A 21,835-nucleotide genomic window follows, 5' to 3' on the forward strand; every position below is an offset into this window, starting at 1 on the left:
TTAACATGCACGTAAAGAGAGTAACAATATACTCAGTGCCAAGTTCAGCGCAGTGGACGTCGGCAGCCACTGAACAGCTGCTACTCAGAGGTACTCAGAGAACAAGCCAGCAAGCAGAAGGGCTAGGATGTGGTGCAAACAGATTTCCACTGTAGTGGTGGCATAAACAGCATGATAACAAAAGAAAACAGTAGGGGGCCCTTAAAACTTCTAGTTTTACCAGATAGTAGGTTTTGGACTGTTTGATAATAATAGGAATATAAACATGGTAATTAAAAAAAAAAAAAAAAAGGCAATTTTCAGTCAAGCTTCCTCAACACGCCAGAGGTTCTGATTGGCTTGAATTTTTATCTCCACCACCAGGAGCAGACAACCATGTGCCTCCCAGCTGGGCCCCTGATGCTTTCCCCACTGTGCCCCAGCTCTTTCCCTTTGCTCCCCTGATGCCTCCCCATTGCGCCCCTGCTGCACATGCACGTCTAGAATGCCCTGGTCTCTGTGATTTCCCACTTCACTCAGCTCCAAACCGTTAGTCCTTGAACCGTAAACATCCCATTCAGCTGTGAAAAGCAAAGATGAACAAGAACTTTCTCTCTTGGAGAGTCGATTCTGAGCTCCTCAGAATAAGGAGACAGGGAGAGGCTATCACACTCACTAGAAGCCAGTATCAGTGTCACCTTAACTGCACCTACAGAATTCATAGCTGCTTATTTCCACCCCAACTTTACAGTTTGGAACCCCTATGTCAGTGCTTTTTATTTTATTTTATTTTTTTTTTTTTCCTCCTGAAGTAAAACGGCATCTTTTTATTCAGAGCACCCAGGTGGTAGACCCCAGAGCATTATAGTCAAGATCAGAAATATGTAATACAGATTTTTCTGCTTAGATTATTATCAGCAGGACTGGCCCAACAGGAATTCACTTAGTCTGAGAAGTCAGGCTTCTTAGATCCTCCGTATATAGCCATAGAATTGGCAGACACTGCACCCTGTTGTGTAGACCTAATCTTAAACAAGCATGCAGAGTCAAGGGAAGTGAAGATGCCCCTTTCTAAAGGAGCATCACATGGAAGCAGGCGGCTGATCACAAATGATACCAGCAAACACTAATAACAATTGTTAAAATAAGAAGAAAATTAACATCCAAATAAAAGGCAGGTGTGACTTTCAAAGACCCCAAAATAGCAAAGTGAAAAAACCTGGGCTTTACATTTCAAGGAAGCGTTCAGCACACTTGAAGATACAAGAGGAGAGGAGCTTACCTCTGAACAGAACCCCTCTTCCTCCCTGGGCTCCAAGTCTTGCTTTCACCCTGAAGTCATTGGCTACCTTACAGGTACTAGTTTCTATCCCACAAGAATAATGCCCCAGAACAGTCTGCTTGCCTCAGGTGTCCCTCTCAGTCCACAGCAAAGAGAATTTTGATAAATGTTCTCCCTTAGACACTGGTCTTTAGGGCCATTGATCTTAGAAACATAGAGCTGCCTTACTAAGGAGTGTCCGGTAAAACCCAGTGGAAAATATTCTGGTTAACAATGGTACCTGCTCATACTGGAAAATCAACCAGGATGGATGCCAGCAGACACTGAATCAACATGAAGACAGAGATGTGCGCGTGCATGCACGTGCACGTGCACACACACAAACTAGTTTTTGTTCACAGGCACAATTATGGGCAGGCATGATTCATCTGCCCACATACACAAATTCTCAAAGAACAATTCAGTATGGGATGATAATCTGCAAATTTCTCTTCATTCATTCATTCATTCATTCAAGGAGCTAATAGGTACTTGCTTGCATGATCAGTCTTGTTCCACAAGAATGAAGGAGGCAGACATAAACTTCGTCCTTCTAGACCTTAGTTCACAACCACATTGGACCCTGGTCTTCACTATTCCATCCCAAGTAGCTTTCAGAGAAGAGGGGCTGCGGTCAGGCTTTCCCCTCAACTTCAATAAGCAAGAACAAATAATCTAAGTAACAATTCAGTGTGTCCGTAACGTCCAGGTTCCCTAACTGTGAAGCACTGAGGAGTGGGAAGCCCTATGCTCTTGAGAGGAAGTTCAGAGGTGCCTCAGGGATGTAATGTCTAGGATTTCAAACTACGCCTCCACTTCCACCTACAAAGACCTCACTGCTGTGGAGCTAGCTGTCTCTCCTTTACATACAACCAGAACACTGGGCAAAGCGTAATGAAGCAACTGGACAGAAGCTGTGCTGATCACGCTGGGAGATGGGACACAGCTCAGGGCAGAACAAGCCAAACCAGACGTTGAGGGGTTAAAAGCACAGCTAGAGCTAGTCATATGCTACGGAGGAGCAGGGAAGCCCTCCAACCACAGGGCAGTGAGTACTCATCTGCACACAGGCCGGGGACTCACACAGTGCCTGACTGGTATAAGTAAGACCATTAACACAGAAGGGTCCTCCAAGGGGTCCTACATTAATGCCACACTAGACAAAGAACCCTGAAGAGGGCCTTTCTTACCCCAACCAACTCAGGTGCTTGTCAGAACAAGATCCAGCACTTCTATTTCTAAAGAAATTCCTTCCTGTACGAAGCAGGTGGCAACATCTACACAAAGTAGTGGAGAACCCTGCAGCGGCAGGTCTACAGGTAAATGTACAACCAGAGCTGCCTCCGAGCTGCCCTGGACACTGACCTTAAGGGCGTGGTGACACTAGCAGGGTCGGAAGGTCAGAATCAAAGCAGTTCCCAACCTCCCTAATAGAAACTTCTCAGAGTTACTATGAAATCAGAACAAGGCAGTTGTTTGAATTGCCATCTTTTTACATAAGAGTATCAAAGAACTTTGGCCATGCCAGCATCCATTCAGCAACTGCTTACTAAGTATTTTTAGTGTATACTTCAGGCCTATATGTCTGAACCTCAGTTTTCTAATCTGTAAAATAAGAATTTTAGTGCCCAGGCAACAGGTAGCTGTTCAGATTGAGTGATACATGTAAATATTAACATGTTGACTTTACCATTATCATCACCGTTACTATTCTGCCTACTGCTGCAAAATGATGCTGAGATTTTAACAGAGAAAAAGACCAATTCAGTTCTTGTCCTCAAAGAATTTACACCTAATATGTGTGATGAGGAAATGAACAAATTATGGACAAATTGTTAAAGTGTTGCCTGAGAAATGTGGTCTAGCTAGATAAAAAGAACATTGATTCAAGGGAAACCTTAAGCCTGTCTCAGACCTGCTTCTGGGATGCTCTGTGGCCTCATTTGAGCCTCATTCTGAAGTCAGAGGGTCCACTCCACAAGCACCTTCCTCTGCTTTTACTTGAGCAGCCAAGCATGAATACAAAGATCAGAGCATCGACCCTCCGTATAACATGATTACTGTTGGGTGGAGGGGCAGGAGGACAGGAAGTCTGTGGTCCCTGGAGGGAAGCTCTGCATCCAGGGTTAGCAAGGAGGATGCGCACTGCCAAGTCCAGCCCCAAGGACACCGAGGTCCTCTGAACAAGGGGCATTGGTCCAGATCTTGCTGTCCATGAGTGGAAAGAAGGAAGCAGCTCCTACTGGCCCCAAGGTCTGAACCCCTCCCACAGAGCAGGATTCTCTCTAGCCCACAATTACTCATGGAGAAGAAAACTGGCAATGTACTAACAAGTCTTCATGGAAGAACCATTAAGAAACGAGGAAGCAGGTACTTTATTTAGACTATTATGCTTACTAGTACCCACCACAGTCGCTAAGCTATCCAACTACAAACACAAAAAACTCACAAAATTGGTTCCAACTGTTGAAGACACATAATTTTAGCCAAGTCTTCAAAACTATTTTCCTTTTTTCTGAATTTCATTCAAAAGAGGTTCCAGTGGACACATAGAGGCAGGGAAGAGTGAGTCAGGAGAACCTTACAGCAGACACTGTTGAGAAAGAAACTACCAGTTCTCCCAATATTTGGCAAAAGGCATACCAAAAATTTTGTAGAAACTTAAGAACAAAAACCCTCTACTAATTTTATTGGAAAGAGCACGTTATACAACATGCTCAGAAGAACTTTTTCTTTAAGCACAAGAAAAAAATTTCTGTAAGCATACACAAAGTAATATGCATAATTTCAAGATGGCCTCAGAGTCCCTGTAATACACCATAGACCTGTACGCAGAATAAAAGTTAATAGTATGCAGAACCGAAGGAAGGAGTCCTTCAAGTACATAAGCATGCACACACATGGAGAGAGAGAGACAGAGGTCAGAGACAGACACACAGAGGGAACAACCATCTCCTCACCCATGTAACTCCACTAATGAGCTTAATCAGATGACCCATGCCTCTCAATCCCAGTAGCAGACACTTGGCAAGACCCATGCCTCTCAATCCCAGTAGCAGACACTTGGCAAACAATCAAAGACGCCCATATTCACCATCGTCTGGACAGTGACTGGAACGGAGAGGGTATGGAACCCAGGGAAGACTCGGAAGTCTTTGGGTAAATGAATGCTGCAGATGAGAGTGCTGCTTTCCCTTGAATCACAATAATGAAGGCCTGCATTTGCCTGTAATTTACAATAGGTGCCCTTTCTAACATAAATTAGAAACTATCCCCGAATGAAGCCAATAAAGAAAAAAGCAGGACTGAGCAAGGGGTAAGAGGGATGAGCAGGTCTGTGTGCCATCGCTTAACTACCAGCTCTATATGACCTCAAACCAAATGTCTCTTGTTCCCACTATATGATTCAGTGCACTCCTTCCCCTGGCTATTCAGACCAATGTAAACAAAATGTCTGCCCCCTATAGTGTCTTTAAAAAAGAAAGACACCAATTCATGCTGCATTTTCTTAAACAAGATGGAAACCAGCATTTACTTGTAGGAGGAGCTAAGGTGAGAGGAGTAAGGAGAGGAAGAAGAGGAGCTAGGAGATGGGAGAGGGAGACGAGAGAGAAGGGAACATGGAGGCAGATGTTCACGTGTCTCCTGCAGTCAAAGGTAGTTGATATATCTAGGTTGGGTATTGGGTTACACCTCTGATTGAGTGGGCATCTTGTTATTGATCATTACCAAATATATAAGCCTTTGGATAATCTAAGCATTTAAAGTCTCAATTGCACTGAGCCCGAGTGGTTGACAGAGCCATCTCCCACGCTGGTGTCTCGTCGGTGGCAGGGCTGGTGTTTCTGGCTGGCTGTTTCTAGCTTCGGAGCACACATGGCCTCTGGCCACAGAACATGGTGGCTGAGCTAGGCAGAGCCACTGCAGCTTAGATAGTCGGCTTGACCAGCAGCTGTTTTTTAAATATTTACTGAAACATTTACTGAGCATCTCCCAAATGTTAGAGACCATGTGGATGGACAGCCAGTATTCAGCACCTCAACCAATTTGTACTCATATTAAAAGCCTGGTGTGCTGTTTCCTGCTGTGATAAAACACCATGATCAAAATCAACTTGGGGAAGAATGAGCTTATTTCAGGTTATAGTTCTAGTCCATCACAAAGAGAAGTCAGGGCAGGAACTCAAAGGGGAACCAGGAGGCAGGAACTGAAACAGAGCCCAGGGATGAAAACTGCTTGCTGACTTACTTCCCAAGGCTTGTTCATTTTGCTTTCTTTTTTTTCTTTTTCTTTCTCTCTTTTTTTCTCCCCACCTCTGGTCTTTTGAGACAGGGTTTCTCTGTGTAGCCCTGGCTGTCCTGGAACTCACTCTGTAGACCAGGCTGGCCTCACTTTGCTTTCTTATACTACCCAGGACCAGAGGCACAGGCATGGTATCACTACCAGTGAGTGGTCTGGGACCTTCCACATCAATCAATCATCAATGCAAAAACGTGCTTTGTAGACCTGCCCACGTGCAATCTGATGGAGGCATTTTCTCAACTGAGCTTCCTCTTCCCAGATAACTCTAGCTTCAGTCAGCTCACAAAGAAATTAACCAGGAGAGGGAGGTATCACAGATTTATAATTCGGTGGGGGGTGGGGATAGTGCCGAGGTAGAGCAGCTGCTGAGCATATGAGAGGCCTTGGGTTCTGTTCCCCAGAATGGCAGTGGAGGGGAGGGGAAGCAGTAATGAAAAACCCCTCCTCCTTCAAGCAGCAGCTTTACTGGTTTCTAAGGATCAACCTCACAGTCAACCTAACCACGACACCACAAATCCAAACATGATTGTCTCACTGTATAGAAGGCTCTAAAGGTTTTGCTGGTCACAAATGTGCATGGCAAACGTAACACTCCTTTACTCGGTTTCTGGTTGAGTAAATTTTGCCAGGATAACTTCCGAAGACCCTTATGCCTGTCCACAGGCTTACTCACTGAAGCTTAGAAATAGCAGAAGTTTTAGTACATGATGTTATTCAAAAGTGGAAATCGCCGGGCAGTGGTGGCGCACGCCTTTAATCCCAGCACTTGGGAGGCAGAGGCAGGCGGATTTCTGAGTTCGAGGCCAGCCTGGTCTACCGAGTGAGTTCCAGGTCAGCCAAGGCTATACAGAGAAACCCTGTCTCGAAAAACCAAAAAAAAAAAAAAAAAGTGGAAATCACCTTTACTGCTAGTTCGGGAGTCTTCAGAAACAATACTAATGGCGCTTTCCTAGCCAGGCTGTAATCTGAAATGTGAGCCATGCATGCCTAACCCCCTAAGGAAGGGCACAGAGTTTGAAGAAGGCAGGGTATATAATACAAAACCCACATATGTGGGTTAACAGGGAGGGTCAAGCAGGCAGCAAGGCAAAACTGTGGGGCAGTGTCAAGGAGTTTCCACTCTCAAACCTACAAAAGAAGATGTCACAGGGAAGGTATCAGACTAGGTGAGGGGGGTGAGAAGGTGAGAGAAGGGCCTGGCGAGGAGGATGTGAACTCTGCTCTCAGTGTAAGATGCATTAGCCACGCCCCTCTCCCATCTAGAAAATAACTAAGCATAACACAGGGAAACTATGTGTAACTGGACTTCACCATCCTGTTTTTCTAACTTGGGTGTGACAGGTGGAACTGAGGCCCTTATGTGGGTTAACAGACAGCTGTTGTAATTGCAGGTTGGGAGTACTTATTTGATATAACCACAAAACGCCTAGTGTTAAACATAGGGCACCACATGATTTCTTAACAATGTGAGTTCCGTCCCTGCAGAGGCTATTTATTTATTTGTTCTTTGTTGAGATAACCCAGGCTGGGATCACAAGTGTGCATCACCATGCCCAATTTATGCAAAGATGAGGAACAAGACCCAGAACTGTGCACCCAGGCACATATTCTACTAGCTACACCTCCAGACTCCTTCAATACTTTGGTGATGTTTCCAACAATCTTGGGAGAAAGAAGTATAGGTACCAGGTATCATTTTTATTTCTCCTTTAAAGATAAGTAAGCATCTTTTAAAGTTACACTTACTAGGGAGGGGCACACATCCATGCACGGCAGCACTCACACAAAGGGGAGGGAGGGGGGAAAGAGTTAGATCTCCACTTCATGTTGCTCCAGGGAATTGAACCAGGTCAATAAGCTTGGAGCCATCTCTCCAGCTCCTTAAGTAACTATCTCTGAGCACTTAAAGTGGCTCCACAAGGCCACTCAAAGTAGCAGAGCAGAGACATGAATTTAAGTGGATTTCCCCTCAATATTCTATACACCAGCCAGCCCATTCTAGAATGATCTAACAACAGGGGGCTAAGTCTCCTTGATCCAAAGGCTACAATGGAAGAACATAAGAGAACATGGCTACTATATGCTTGCTACCAGTACACTCCTGATGTTGGATAAGGCATTATACTTTCAAGATGTATCTACTAGGACAAAAATCAGTCACAGGAAGATAGCCTAGGTGTTGCTGGGGTAGTTAGAGCTTCACTAAGCCTTCAGTCCATCTGTCCCATAAGCAGCTGAATGGCCCCAATTGGAAACAAAGAACTTCATAGGTCACACACACTTCAGAAGCCACATGGAGAAAAGGGAAAGGAAAGGGAAGCTGAGACCCAGACCATGGGGCTATCCAGATAGGAAGGTAACAATAATGAAACCACACTGGACTTCAGTCATTCCAGACAGGCCGACAGAGACACAGCAGCAACTCACTAAAGGGGTATTAAGTGCAGGAGGTTCAGAGGAAAGGGGGCATGTCCAATGAGAACGACCTCGGAAGGCTTTTGAAAAAAGATGAGCTATAATGATGCTTTAGAGGATGCCTAGGTCTTAAAAGGGAACCAGAAAGCTGGAAAGAGCAGCTGCCCACTCCTTATGGCAGACAGTCTGAGAACGACTTCTTTGAGGTGCTGTGACAGCTATCTGCCTCAGGATATCCAAAATTTCCTCACATTGGCAAGGTCACAAGAAGCCTCACTAAAAAGCAAAAAGATTAAAAAAAAAAAAAAAGATGAAAGACATCTGAGGGGCTCATCTTACCAAGGACAGTGAACAGTGACATTAACACAAACCCATGAACCTCCATGTTTGTCTCTAAATGGCCACATGCTCACTGATGACAAGGCCTCAGTGCTATTCTTCAGACTCCACGAGTCATCCTGCAGAGACCAGTGATTCTATAGAAACAAGATAGGAAGATGCTACCTGGACATGTGCCAGCAGCTTCTAACGACGTAGGGCCTTGCTGGGCCTACCATCTGCCTTAAAACTGAGTGACCTCGCTCAAGCACAGCCACACACTAGAAAAAGGGCTCTAGAGGTCACCTGACGTTTAGGTAGAGACCAGAAAAGACTAAACTACTTCCTCTAAGACTCACACTAATTTGAAGATGCAGCAATTAAATGAGATGTGAGGATCAATTCTGAATAGATTCTTGATAACTGTGAGGCCTCACTTGGCAAATGAAATCTCAAATCCTATATACAGCATTGGATACCCACATGCACACGCACACGCGCACACACCTACACGCCTGAATGCCTGTACATAATCGTAGTTGGTAAACAAAAACAAAAAACTGAACCCCACCCCTCCCAGACCTTTGGCTTCTAATGAGGCTGTTTAGTGTGTTAAATCAAGATGCCTGGAAGCCCACTTCTAACTGTCCAGAAGAACTGACAGAGCATTAACTCCAGAGGGAAACTACTGGGGTACACAACTGAGCGTCTGCAGTTCTTCAAATGTCTCGAATGGCATGCCAAAGACTTTTCCCACTGACCAGCTGGCTCCTGCTTCACGGAGTGGTGTGGGAAAAAGAAAGAGTTCTTTGGCTTTAAGGAAAGCTCAGGCATGTGGCAGGGTCGTACTCAAGACAGTAAGGCCTGTGTCAATCCTGATTCTCAACACATTTGTAAACACAAGTTCTCAATGGCATATTCTTCCTTTAGAGGAAAAAGTCATGCAAACCACTCTATGGCTCAGCTCACTTTGCTTCCTAAAGGTACTATATATGAAAATTAATCCACAATAGCTTACATACAATCTTATATTGGCTGAGCTTGGTCAAGGATGGCCAACAAACTTTTCAGCTTTTGATTCTCCTTGTATGCCTCAGCTCCACACCACTGGAGTGCCACTGTTTTCTTCTGTGACAGTTCATGCCCCACTGCCTGTGCTAAGTCTCTCTTTGGGAATGTGTCTATCAGTTTGTACACAATTTATGTTTCTCTTTCTCTCCTAGTAGAGCAGGAATAGATACAGCTGCTCGGTTGCAAACCAGGCAAACAGAGCCTCACGCCAGAGAGCCCACACCCTTCCCAGAGTCCACAACATGTAGGATGGAGAAACATGGGCTAAGCTGGCAACGCCTCCACCATATTTACCAATAAAGTTTTACTGGATCACAGTCAGGCCAATGTGTACACTGAGTAGCTGCCATAGAGATATTTTGTCTCTCGGGACTAATACACTTACTATTTAGTAGCTTACAGAAACGTTTGTCAACTTTGGCTGTTCATTAAATACATGAAACCAGGGGAGTTTGGGGAAATTTTAGAAACCACTTATAAAGTACTCCATTTGCTGAACAGTCATATACTGAACATCCTCCGGCAGGATTCTAGACACTGGGGATCCAGCAGTAGGTCAGGCAGCATGAGCCCCTGTGGAGGAGACCAACATGACTTACATTTCAGATGGACAGAGCAGGCTACTTGGAGAGTGACAGGATTCTGAAGGGGTAGAAGGCGACTCTTCGGAAGATGCAGACTCACAAAAGTCATCCTTGAGGAGATCCATCAGAAGTGATGACCATAAGCAGCCAAGCAAAAATGTACAGAAAGAACTGTTACAGCAGAGACCAAAGGCTCGGGGGAGAGAGAGCTAGATGTGCCCAAACAGAGCAGCAAAGGCATTAAACACTGAAAACCCTTGACAGGAAAAGGGAGCATGGTGTGGGATCAAAGGCATGGGCAGGAGCCAGGCTGTAAGGCAGTGACAAACGGCTAGCCGAGCAGCCACACTCAAAATAAATGCCCCACTTACAGACTGCAGCTAGGTTGGGATGGGGCTTGCCAAGCGTGAGCCAAGGACCCAGGTTTGATCCCCAACACCACAAGAAAGAAACCTTTCATGTTCCAATTTTTGCTGGTTGAAAATACTACTGGACAGAAAACTTACATTCTGCATTAATCTCTTTTATTTGATCTCCTGAAAACTACCTGAAACTTCAAATGCCCAGTAGCTCAAAAGAACCCTGTTAAAGATGGTTTCTGCTAGAGGCAATGACCCCCAACTCCCCAAAAGGAGGGGGAGGGAATTGGAGTCTTTTCATGAAAGGGAATTTCCCCCTATTAAGTCTAATTAAAGCTATTTCCCTAAGTCTTCAGGGCTATTCATCTGATGATTGATGACTAAGGTCCTGTCTCCCTCCACCTCAAGCACCAGCTGCATGGATGCTCCACCCAAACTCTTCCAAAGCAGCTGGCTCAGAGATCTGCCTGGTTTCACTGAAGGCCTAAGAAAACATGTCATGGGGCTCAGCTGAACACATTCAAACTAAACGGGAGTGTCTGGGGGGAGACAGTGTCAGCATGCAGGTGACCAACCACCCAGTCGCCTTCATTAATGTCCTTTTCCTTACATTTATTGATCTGAAAGGACAACGTCCCATCTTTGGACTCAAGAAGAAAGGAAATGAAGGTTGTTCTCAAGAAGCCCAAGCAGGGTGCTCTAACTGAACTTGGATTCCCAGTGAACAAACAGTCTAACTTTAAGAAGACCAGGAACTGTGAGGAATTCTGGGGATAAGGCAACCGCTGGCCTTCACTAAAGCTTCCTAATGCCTGGGTCTGTACAGCAGGCAGTGCTGGCTCAGTGTGTTGAGACTCCAGTTAGAAGCAGATTCTAGCCAGCTATAGAAAAGGCTGCTGAAAAGATACTGAGAAGCTGACCCAGAAGTAACAGCACAGCTCCCCAATGTTCTTGACTGGAGAGAGGACATAAACCTCTCAGTGCCTTAGTTTGGGTTTTTATGGCTGTACTAAAACACCATGATCAACAGCTACTTGAGAGGGAAGAGTTTCTTTTAGTTTACAGTACCACATCACAGTTCATCAGTGAAGGTAGACAAGGCAGGAACCTGGATGCAGGAACTGATGTAGAAACCAAGGAGGTGAGCTTCTTACTGGCTTGCTCCTTATGGCATACTCAACCTGCTTTTATAACAACTCAGGACCACCAGCCTAGGGGTGGCACTGCCCACAGTGAGCTGGGACCTCCCACATCAGTGATTGGTCAAGACACAGCACAGGCTTGCCCAAAGTCGGATCTAGTGGGAGCACTTTCCCAATCGAGGTTTCCTCTTCCCAAATGACTCTAGCTGGTGTCAGTTGACACAAAACAAGCCAACACACTGGGGCTACATGGCACCTGACCAAGTACTCAGTGAACAGGCTATATATCAACGTGCCCATCACTTCATAGACTTTACCTAATGGAATCCTCTTTTAAGTGATGCCCCTCGAATGTTATTCTCATCCTCAAATAGCTTAGGGCTTCAAAAGCAAGATGCTTGAATGACACAAACATATGGACCACTCCACTGAGCCGCCTGACTAGCAGTATGACAGCATCTAGTTAGGTACATACTATGACAAGCACTGAGTTCTAACTGCAAACCTGTGGTGTGGTTTTTATTACTGACATCGTCTAGTGAGAACCCGAGGAGCCCAAGCCACATAGGTAGCCAAAGCTGCACAGCTAACGAAGGAGAAAACTAAGACTGGAACCCAGACTCTCAACCCTGGACCACTCTCCTTAAAGATGACAGAGTTATTTAAATCATGGTCTTACAAACTGTCCAGCAACTGGATGTTCAGTTAGCTTGGGATTTTCATTCCCCAACTATAACAATTGGATTCTGTTTCCCACAATCCCTATCTCTTCTTACTCTTTGTCTACATCAGTGTCAGGAATTATTTGCCATGCTTCGTACCAATATTTTATAAAAAGTTAAAATGAAAGTGAACTTGGGTGTGAGTTTACAGCAAAAACAGAAGGCTTAGTATAGAGGTGAAATGTATGCTTGGTAATATGCAATGACCTGTGTTCAAGGCTACAGAACACTGACCACCACCATCAAAAAAACAAACAAGCAAACAAAAAAATGGGAAAATTTAAAATGCTAGTGCTACTTGTTAACTGGTTTGGTTTCATCATTCCATGGTGTGTGGGTATTTTTAAATAAAATGCTGGATTTCATTAACATACAACTATAATTTGTTAAATTTTAAATGAGAAATATGGGTGCCACATGGTGGAAGAAAAAATGAGAGGCAGAGGGAATTAAAGATCCTCAAAGTAAAAGAGGTCTCCTTCCAGGACCCTACTCCCACCCCCACCCCCAGCTCAGTTACATCACTCACCACTCACCTTCTAGAAACACGCTAATTAATTTGCCTTAACCTCAGCATCATTTTTCAAAAGATCTGGTCTGCAAAAGATCCATCAGCAGCCAAGCAGACAGCTGCTCAACAAGGAAAACTTAATTCAAACACCATGAATGATAGTCAGGATGCCCCCACCCCCAACCCATACCACAGAATAACGCTTCTTAAATCCATTATCGTTTTCAATCGCTGCATTTTGTTAAATCTGTTTTAAGTGTTTAAAGACCAAGAAGAGACTCCATGTTACACACGTAACACATCATCTAGCAAGATGATGCTTGGTGACAGGGCCTCTAAGCTGAGTAGTTTTTCCCTCCCAGAAACACTTGTCTGTGTGTTAGCCCAGTCACTCTTGCAGCTGACACGGGCTATCGTCAGTCAGCAACAGTTGGTCTTCCTATGGTCGCAGAAACTCACCTCTCAGCACTTGGGAAGGACCTCTTCCCAACACCTGTTCTCACATGAAGGGATTGTGAAGTGATGGATTTGCCCTGTGGTTGGCTTCATCTATAGCAAAACTGAAATCTATCTGCAGGGTCAAACAGCTAATCAACGCAGAGCCTCAAACTTAAAAACAAGGATGGTGTCCTGCTTAGGTTGACTGGTATTATATTATCTGCCCATATCATTATTCCATTACCTCAAACATTCTACTATTAAAATGGGTGGTGGTGGACTTTTGTGGTGGTGAACTATTTCTCACTCAATTCAATTACTAATTATAGATTGAAAAACATTCAGAGTAGTTGATGAGGATGGAAACCACTGCCCAGAGTCACATATCACCAAATATCTGGGGACTTGCTCAGAAGAAAGTCCGACCCACAACATGGGGTTGAGCCTCCTTCTGCTTCACTTCACCCAGGAGTATAATTAAGTAGGCTTACTGACCTCTTACAGCGCTTTTAGGACTAAAGACTCCACATCTCTTGATAGGTAAACAAATGGGAGAAATGTTTCTACAAAATTGACTTTCAAAGAAAGGCTGACCCCACCAAGAGCCAGGTTTCAAGTAAATGTGGGACTGTTTTCACCATTGTGTTCTTGTCTTTGTCCCCTGACCATCCCTGAGAGTAGCACTGTGGAAGGCAGGCTTTCAGTCAGGGTTTTATAAACTCTTAACGACTTTGCTATGAAGTTGCACGACTACAGAGCTGTCATGTGCATTAGGTTACACTGGGAGGAGCTTAAGGTAGAAGAGGGATTCTCAAACTCCCTTCATTTGTGACTGCATCTCACTAAATAATGCTTTGCATGGCCGGGCGGTGGTGGTGCACGCCTTTAATCCCAGCACTCGGGAGGCAGAGGCAGGTGGATTTCTGAGTTCGAGGCCAGCCTGGTCTACAGAGTGAGTTCCAGGACAGCCAGGGCTACACAGAGAAACCCTGTCTCGAAAAACCAAAATAAAATAAAATAAAAATAAAAATGCTTTGCACGACTCCAAGTGTATGGGGACATAAGGGAAGTATACAGACCAAACATTTCCTGACGGTAAATTAAAAAGAAATTTATTTCAAAGTAATTTTTGGTAGATAGAATTTTCACCATTTATGAGAGAAATTTGCATACCAATGAAACAGCTAATCATCAGGTAATCAACACATCAGCCTGCATGCCTCTAAATGTAACAGAAAACACACCATTAAAGGTCAAGAGTGGCTTATGGTGAACACTATACCATAGCCCACCTGCTGCGGTTCAGGCTGGGCCAAAGCACTCAGAAACACAGAGAGAAACCTTCAATGTCAGTCTAGTAAATGTTTTGATACAACTGTGAGAGGCCACTGTTAGGGTTGAGTTCCCACAGGCTTCAACAGCCTAGACCACACCAAAATGGAGTCACTCCTGCTAACTACCACATAACCAAATTAAGCTTTCAGGACACAGATAAATCCCCAAACAAACCAGTTTTTCCAGAAAGTAGGAGTCTGCATGAAGGACATCCCCTCTGCTTTACAAAACAGGAAGTTGAAATGAGCTGATGTCAATCAGTCTGTTTCCAATTGTTTTGTCACCTCATTCCTTTTTGGGGGTAGGAGTGGGGGTGGGGGTGGGGGTGGGGGGTGGTGTTGTTTTTTTGAGACAGGGTTTCTCAGTATAGCTTTGGCTGTCCTGGAACTCACTCAGTAGATCAGTAATTACTGGCTAACTGGCACTACAAATATTTGCTATTCAATGCTCATAAGAAAGGTTACTTTTCTGGTATTTTGAAAGCAAGCTTTTTTTTTTTTTTTGAGGTAAAGGGGGATAGTCCATTCTTCCAATGGACTGGCTGAGGCAAACCCAAACTAAACTAACCTCCTGACCTCCAAACATGCTCGACACAGGGATGTCCAACACAGCTGGCAGGGCTGATGCAGGGTTTACTCAGATGACAAACTGATGTGCATGACATGTGCTGACTTGCGGGTGATTGTGGTACATACAGAGTAAGGAAAACCCATCAAGCATGGTACACAAACATGACCTTGGCCCCTGAGGGAAAACTTCTGAGTAATGAAACCCAAAATAGGAGTGAATCTAAAAATAACCCCTCTGCTTCTACAGAGGTATTTTCCTCTCAGCATTCATTCCAAATGTGTGGGAAGACAAAACGGCCTGAGTGAAGTGAATTTCCAGATTTCATCAACAGCCACGTGATGCTTGGAACCCTCTTCAGCCAACAGTAGAATTACAATTTCCTCTTCATTTAGGCTTTTCTTCCTTGTAAGCTTAGTGGACAGACAGCACAAACCTGGGCAGGGGTACATAGAGCTAAGTTTTACGAGAAGCTCACATTATCTCCTGTTGGAAAAAAATCTCAAATCTAACTTGGGTTGAGGAAGACCATTAGATCTTGAGACTTTTGTCAGTGACAAAACAGTCGTTTGTTTGTTTGTTTGTTTGTTTTTTCCCATGAGGAAAGATGAGTAGAAGCTGGTGCAAAGCTGACACAGCACTTCCATTTCCTACCGTGCTCCACGCATGGGCGTGGAAGACCTCAGGATTACCGCTAAGCTCCTGTGTGTTCCTATTCCATTAACTCTGCAATTGTAAGAAAAGACAACTTGTGGGAAGACACAGTCCTATCATTTCTGTTGGAAAGGTAGCCTATTAATTACTCCATTCTATGTTCTAAGATACCTCCAGCTACATGGCAAACCTGCTCTCCAGTGGCAGATACAAAAACTTCCTCCTTCTTTTCTGTAGTATTTCAGATCAAACAACTACAATGATACTCCAGAAATTGAAGCAAGCAAACAAACAAAACATGTCCCAAAGATCTACAACTCAAGGTGTTTGGGTCCAGGTTAGGAAGGAACAGTGGTCCTGCCTCAGCTGCCTCAGTAAGTAACTGAGGCAGAAGATAGTGGAAGTGACTCACAAAGCTCCACTCAGACAGCTGGCCTCTGGAACAGGGAGGGTCATCTGTGCACAGGGGTGCTCTCCAAAACCCAATATATACTGACAATACATATGCCCTCTATCTGTCCAGCACTGACATAAATACATAAATACAAGCCCCTTCACTCAGCCCTCCCCTCAAGATAAAGTTTAGTGGAAGAGTTTGCAGTAAGAGCAGTTCTGGGTGCTGGGGAAACTCGATTCTGAAAAGTTGGGAGTGAGTGATCATCCAGGTGAGGCATGAAGGACTCAGCCACATGGGAAGCCCTGGGCCTCTGTGCAGTCTTTATCAGAAGAGACAAACACTGTGCGAACCACAGTGTCAGAACAGAGTGAACTCGTGATTCTCACTCCTAATCCCAAACAAAGCCTTAGGAGCATCACACAGAGCATCCACTCCCACAGCCAGGTGTTTAGGTCAAAGTGTGCACAGTGACTGGAAGGCAGCCTGCCCAGACAGCCAGTATGGAGACCTGGAGGGAGCTCCTCTCCTTCTCCCTGAAAGCTTCCTTTCAGAAGTAAGGAACAGAGGTGAGGCTATAGGAGGTACCTCACACCCTTCTCGTGCACAGGCAAACCCATTTCTGTAGAGACGGTCATCCTATGAAACGGTGACAAAACCCCTAAGTAACAAAAGCAGAAGTTGAAGCTAGACAATTGCTTTAAAGATATATTAGCTGATTCTGGAGAGATCAACATTGTAATGCAAAACTGTGGTTGTCTTACTATTAGTCCTACAGATCTATGCTACATCAATTCAAGTAGGAAAGTCAAGGCTAGGAGATGCCTCATCCATCTCCTATCTCCCACACAGATCTCCAGCACCTACACAAACAAGTCAGCCAGGGAAGGTGTCCATCTGTAACACCAGTGCTTGGGGGAAGGGACAAGTAGAGACAGCAGATCTCTCAACAACTGGTGAGCTCCAGGTTCTGTAACAGAGTCTCTCTCACAATATAAAGTCTGGAGATGGATCAAGGAAAACATCTGATGTTGACACATGACCTCCATGAATAGACACATATACACATACCCACACAAACACAGGTATACCACACACAAATACATATATAGGGGCAGGGGTTACAAAAAGAATCTGACAGAAACAAGGATCCTACAGGCAAAATAGAACCATGTCTGTGTAACCCCTGGGGCAGGGGATGGAGACATTTACCTACCATGTACTATATATCCAGAGTTGAGGCAGGACCAATCCTATGTAGCCTCCCATTATTTTAAGATAATACAGAGGGGGACTGGAGAGATGGCTCAGTGGTTAAGAGAGCACTAACTGCTCTTCCAGAGATCCTGAGTTCAATTCCCAGCAACCACATGGTGGCTCACAACCATCTGTAATGGAATCAGATGCCTCCTTCTGGTGTGTCTGAAAACCATGGCAGTGTACTCATATACATAAAGTAAATAAAAATATTTTTAAAAAAAGATAATACAGAGATGCTAGTCAGTGCCACGCCCATTCCTAGGTTCTAAGGAAAGGCCCGTAGAATGTACTTTCAGAGTAGAATCCAGCTTTATCAATGTCAACTGCCCTGCCACTAGCAAAAGGCAAGGGAGACCTCTCACACTGAGGGTAAGTAGTTCAAACTGCACGTCTGGGGTCAGACAACTGAAAGTCCTGCTGAAGCACACTAATTTTATCTCCTCAGCACTCTGACTTCACAGTGAATTATCCAGCCTTTTCTGGTTATGACCACTGCTCCTCTAATCCTGCCCAAAATGTCCTAATGTTGAGTATAGATTTAAGATGAGCTAAGTACACTTCCTCCCTAAAATGCTAACTCCATCCATGCTTTCAGACCGAGGGCCCTTCATATAGAGAAGCAACCCAAGTCAGAACAGAAGGAGGTGGAGCACAATACCCAGCTACAAACTGCGGGTCCCGGGGGCTACTCTGTCAAAGACACTTCACGGAAAAACTGTCCTAAAGTCCAGGCACAAACTACTTGAAAGCAACAGAAAGCACCAAGCTGGCCATCGATTGGTATTATCAGTTAACTAAATTGTTATCAGTTATTATCAGGTAACTAAAACATCTGTACCAATTAGACTCCTTGCAGTAGGTTGTTGGTGGATGCCCCATTGCTGTGACAACTGAGTTTCATGACATACCAAGAAGATGATTCAGTAAATAGAATAAAATTCATAGGTATTCACAATGACCAATCAATGGCTTTACTAAGCTTGCTTAACATAAACTCAGGGTTGGGGTGCAGCTGCAAAGGCATCTCCTTCAGATAAGAACTAATTGAAGACTGCCTGAGAGACCAAGGAGTGCTGGTGCAGACAATTCCAGCCAATCAGAAACTGTTGTTTAGAAGAGATGCTTTCTTGGGACCAATGGGGTGTGGGTGGAGGATAGTGAGGAGCTTGCAGCAGCAGCATTCCAGATGAGGTGTTTCTCACCTGCTCTCGGAGTCTGTGTTGTTGACTCATACCACCTCACCTCCAACCCCCAAGGGCAGGTAGTGTTGGGCAGCCAGTAATCCAGGGCACAGGCAGCAAGAGGTGAGGGGCTACTTATGGGAACATGATGACTCAAAGGGCAGCTGCATAGTCAGAAGCCCATCATGGAGGCACAGGTTCACCAGTGAAGAAGCTCCTCTCACCAGCAACTGTTATTGCCCCGTGTCAGGTAGGAGCCTCGTCAATCTTGCTAGTGTCAGCTTTGAGACTTGTAAGCTTCCTGAGTTTCTAAGCTACCCGTCCTTCTGTGGGTGAATGTTTCAATTCAGAGGAAATCACTATACCTGGGCTTCTTTTGTAACAGAGAAATTTGAGAGGACCCTAACATTCACCCAACACCCCTGTCCCCAACACCTCTATGCAGGGAGACAGTCAGTCTCAAGCAATGCTGCACTGCAAGGACAGCAGAGCCAACGAGGACTTGCAATGTGTGATGGTGGTTGGCTACTCACACCATTGCCTACATTCAATTTTCCTATCTGACTTCTACACACGACAAACCCTGGATAGTGACAAAAAGTAATCTCAGCCAAGTGTTGACTACAGTTGTAGCCACTGCAGTAAATGTAGTTTCATTGGCTGAGAACGTGTTATGTCTTCCAGTACCTTGCATGCACCTATGGATTGCACAAAGGCCTTTTTCTCCAGATCTGTCTATCGGGCCCACAAGAGGCAGTTTGCTTCTAGCTCACAGGTGCATCAATATGCCTTTGCATATTGATGACGTCTGAACTCTCCAGCCCCATGTTAGAAGCTGGCTCACTGAGATCTTAAAGGTCTTTCTTTCCACAAGGTATCACATTGTTCCACTGCATTGGTGGTATTATGCTAATTGGATCTAGTGAGCAAGAAATGTGGTTACTCTAGATTTATTGATAGGAGAATGTCATAAGTTACATGAGGACTATTCATTTAGCAGGACGTAGTCTGTATTGTTTCTACTCCTACTGGCTCCCCTAGTTCTTGGGCCTTTATACTTGGACTAATTCACACCTTTTCTGGTTCCCTGGCTTGTGGACAGCATAAACTCCCTATTAAATTGCTGACAGCTTCCTGTTAGCTCTGTTTGTCTGGACAACCTAGACTACTCAACAACCCCTGGAGGCAGTGGCAGGTATAACAGAGGAAACTGTAAGGTATTATCTAAAATGAAGCAAAAGTTATTTAACACCTTAAGATGTTAGCAAAAACTACCACAACAATAAAAACCACACACAACTCTGACTATGTTTGCTGTAGAGTTCACCAGCCAGTCAAGAAGATATCATAGGACAAAAACCAGGGTCACCCGAGCTCCCCACAGGGGAGGCCAAGTACTGGCTTCAGACCTATGAATAAACTCTTCCAATTCTTGGGAAAAGATTATGGGGGGTTGGGGGAACAACCCTACAACCTCACCTACCAGGTTTCTGAAGACAGGACGGAGATGAAGTGGGGACAAGGGTATAAATGCCCCTTCAGTGTCACATGCTGGGCTGTGGAGAAGTGCCAAGTTTGGAGAGGAATTCAGATAGAATTTCAGTGTTTGCACCATCACCATCAAACAGCATGAGAAAGACTGCAGGTATGAATTCCCAGGCCAACAAAAACTGAAAGAATTTCACATAGACAAGAATGAACTGTTTCCTTACTAGTAGCCTGTGTGTGTGTGTGTGTGTGTGTGTGTGACAGAGAGAGAGAGAGAGAGAGAGAGAGAGAGAGAGAGAGAGAGAGAAAGAGAGGTTTTCACATAGTTCCAACCTCTGAGCATCAAATATCCTAAAGTGTTAATAACTTGGCAGCCAAGTGTGGAAAGTTGAGAAAAGGAGAGGTTTGTACCCAAATCTTTTTACAGATTTATAAATTCACATTTCATAGTAAATATAGTTAGCAAATATCCAGACTTAAAAATACCTTCAAAAAACTAGAAGTCAACATTCATTAAAGCCAAAATGATATCTAACTTTCCAAAAGGACAAATTTGATGCAAGATGAAGCTCGTGTGTGTGTGTGTGTGTGTGTGTGTGTGTGTGTGCGTGCGTGCGCGCGCGCGCGCGCGCGCCCTTAGAAAGTAGAACAATAGTGATAATCTAATCTCGGCATCCTTTTAATTTACCTTCATAGCACTCATTAACACCGGATTAGAAATGACAACTCTAATGGGAAAGACTGGTGGATAAAAACTTAGCTACACTCACATGCTATTCAACCCAAACTAGACCTGTAATCCAATTACCCCATCTTAACTTGGAAATATCTGGAGGTCAAGGTGCATTTTAAACTCATTTAAATCCTAGCATCTGAAGGGTGGAGGCATGGCAATCAGGAGTTCAGGGTCATCCTTAGTTACACAGCAAGGTCCAGGCCAAACTAGCAAAATGCAAAAAGCAAAATGACAGAAAGTATATAGAACCCTGATAAATCCAATAATAAAGTGAGACAAATCCTAAGTGACTCCTCCATGTCAGAAACCATCAGCACACTGGCTCTGAATCCTTAACTTGCACTTGAATATACAAGCAGATCTCAGTAGTGGATGGTCCCAGGAGAAAACAAAACTAAGACTGCCTAATGAAATACACAGAACTGGGGGTGGGAAAGGGCTCAGAGAGCAAACACACTAGAATGCCATGTCTGGCGCACGCGCACACACACACCCACACCGCCGTTGCTGTCCTAAGTCTAGGCTAGTAACGGTGACAACGGCCTTTCAGCACCCAACCTTACACAGGCAGACTTCTGAGCTCCTGTGACTCATGTCTTCTGTTGTGTTTTATGTGTGCAATGTCCTTCACAGGTTCATGTCTTCAAATACCCCATCTCTAGCTGGTGGCACTGTGTTGGGAGGTTGTGGAACCTTGGAGATGCAGGACCTGGATGGGTACACTGAGGCACTGTGTTGGTTTGTTAAAGCTGCTAAGCCAGCTCTGCTTCCAATCCTGGCTTCTGATTCCTGCTCAGCCTCCACCTGTGGCCTCTCACGTTCCTGTTGACACAGTGTGAGCTTCTCTGCTCCCATACTTCCCCACCATGATGCCATTAGTGTATGAGTGAACATGTGTGTGTGTGTGTGCATGCATGCATGTGCACTCATGTGCGAGCGCATTTGTGAGTATTTCATTTTCTCCTGGGACCATGCACCATTGAGACCTGCTCCTGCATTCACAATAACTCCTTTTTCCCAAACCCATGTAGTCCAGGCTGGCTTTGAACTCACTATGT

At 44.7% G+C, this 21,835-nt stretch overlaps 2 protein-coding genes across 7 annotated transcripts in view; one reads left to right on the forward strand and one right to left on the reverse strand.

Annotated features, from left to right (window-relative positions):
• The window catches only part of L3hypdh (trans-L-3-hydroxyproline dehydratase), a 642,804-nt gene that overhangs the window by 210,012 nt on the left and 410,957 nt on the right, over positions 1-21,835 (forward strand). The gene's annotated exons all lie outside the window — the stretch shown is intronic.
• Daam1 (dishevelled associated activator of morphogenesis 1) overlaps positions 1-21,835 on the reverse strand; it is a 162,949-nt gene that overhangs the window by 114,616 nt on the left and 26,498 nt on the right. Inside the window, exon 2 of one of the 6 annotated variants that reach the window (XM_076922036.1) lies at positions 10,006-10,100. The exons of the other annotated variants lie outside the window; for them this stretch is intronic. The gene's annotated coding sequence lies outside the window, so the exon portion shown is untranslated. The remainder of the gene's footprint in view (positions 1-10,005; positions 10,101-21,835) is intronic. 6 annotated transcript variants of the gene reach the window in all.

The sequence above is a fragment of the Arvicanthis niloticus genome, chromosome 23 (assembly GCF_011762505.2).
Source record: "Arvicanthis niloticus isolate mArvNil1 chromosome 23, mArvNil1.pat.X, whole genome shotgun sequence".
In the NCBI taxonomy this organism is placed as follows: domain Eukaryota; kingdom Metazoa; phylum Chordata; class Mammalia; order Rodentia; family Muridae; genus Arvicanthis; species Arvicanthis niloticus.